Below are 1,809 nucleotides of genomic sequence, written 5' to 3'. Positions count from 1 at the left end.
TCAATCTCGTCGATCAAAATAATTGTAGGCGAATAATTTTAGGCAAGTTCAAATAAAACCTGTTCAATTTAACAAATGTATTTATTATTTATTAAATATTATATTCAAAATTCCTTAAATTCATTGTTTCATCACGAACGTAATATCATTTCGTTTTCCAAACAACTATTCTATTTATATATGATTATTATTATATATGATATATTCCAGAATCTCTTCTTCATAGACAAAGGAAATCAACTTACACGGATATACTTCTCGGAATCACCTCTCCATTTGCTCACCAATGAGCTGGCCGTTATGTTAAAAAAGGTACAGTGGCATTCTGTTGCGACTGCCTTCGCCAACATCGTCTTCCCTATTTCGTAATTGCTTGTATAGCAGAATACCTTTCCAGGGAGAAAATGGGCCTTTAAAAAGGATAAGGTACTTGAGGAGATACACAATGGCCTCCTTAATAGCAGATTTACATTCCTCTAGGCCTACGATGTTGTCCCAATATACATTTAATTTTGTCAGTATGATTTCCTGCGACAATACAAAGATGAAATGGCGCATAATCTCCGTATTAATTTCCGTAAATGTTATGTAATTCGTTATTTAAAGCTTTACTGAAATCAGTATTTACAATACGTATATTAATCGAAAATAACTTACGCATGAAATGTCTTCAATAATCTTCCATAATTCCAGATTGTCTATATAAAGCTTCTGAGCCTATTTTGATATCTTTGATTGCGTAGATTGTTCCATTAAGATGTTAAATAGCTCTCCTCTTCTGATGAAGATTCATCGCTTTCATTGGCGAAAATTGGTGTCAATGTTATTGCGAGATTAATATCATCCGTAGCGTCACCCGTCATCTTCTGTTGTACATTCCTCCCTTTCACAGACTCACTTCTCGTTTCTTTGCTAACAGATTTGACACGTTTTACTACTTCTTCGAAGATTGAATGATATTGTAATCGATACGTTGAATACGTTGAGAACGTTGAATAGTGTTAAATAATTTAAATTCTTACACTTTGTTCGCATTTGTCATTTCCCTCGTCTTTATTTCCTTTTCAGTTATTTTCTTGCACAATATAGGATATTTTTGGAATTTCATCTTGTAATAATAATTTTCATATTCTGTAAGAATAATTTCCAAATCGACGTTGTCGCAGACTCGATATTTCCGAGGTAGACGAGCTTCCCGGATTAATACATCGCTAATGTCTACATATCTAAAAAATATAATTTTTAATTCATTGAACAAATTTTATGCTATGAGTACACACTATACGATAATCATCAATTAACTGTTTTATTTCTCGGTAAGACAGACAAAAAGAATGTACTGTCTATTTATTATTATATAAATCCTCGGCGATAATTTTTTGCCTTCTGCTTTTTAATTTCTAATTTTTAAAGTTTGAATTTATATATATTTTCATTTATAACTAGTTAATCTACGTTATCGATTGAGTTATTCTATAACTACTGAGTTACCGATGTCGATTTTCAAATTTTGGTTCCTTCCCCTCTTTCCGCACTAATTTCTATTTCGATTGGTCACCGATACTATTCGAAAAAATTGCAACTAAGAAGATATCTAAATATATACACATAATATAAATTTATAAACATAATTTTGTTATCTACTATCTTGATACGTGCAAAGATAAATCTTAATGATATATAATACAGCGTAAATGGTTATAAATAATTAATTATTGACAATAATTATAAGAATTATCGAAAGAAAAAATCATAGATACTATGTGCGAGTGTAAAATATCGCAAAAAATGAACAACAATTGTGAAAAA

The 1,809-nt window shown here is 30.5% G+C and overlaps 1 long non-coding RNA gene across 1 annotated transcript; it reads right to left on the bottom strand.

Moving 5' to 3' along the window:
• Window positions 1-524: 524 nt before the first annotated feature.
• LOC126927188 (uncharacterized) lies at window positions 525-1,594 on the bottom strand. Its single transcript, XR_007715269.1, has 2 exons — window positions 1,023-1,594; window positions 525-912 (listed from the first exon to the last, which is right to left on the bottom strand). It is a non-coding gene; the product is annotated as an uncharacterized LOC126927188 (long non-coding RNA).
• Window positions 1,595-1,809: the final 215 nt, after the last annotated feature.

This window comes from Bombus affinis, unplaced genomic scaffold, assembly GCF_024516045.1.
Source record: "Bombus affinis isolate iyBomAffi1 unplaced genomic scaffold, iyBomAffi1.2 ctg00000078.1, whole genome shotgun sequence".
Taxonomy (NCBI): Eukaryota; Metazoa; Arthropoda; class Insecta; order Hymenoptera; family Apidae; genus Bombus; species Bombus affinis.
The sequence above is the reverse complement of the archived record's forward strand: the minus strand, read 5'-3'. Positions and strand labels throughout refer to the sequence as shown.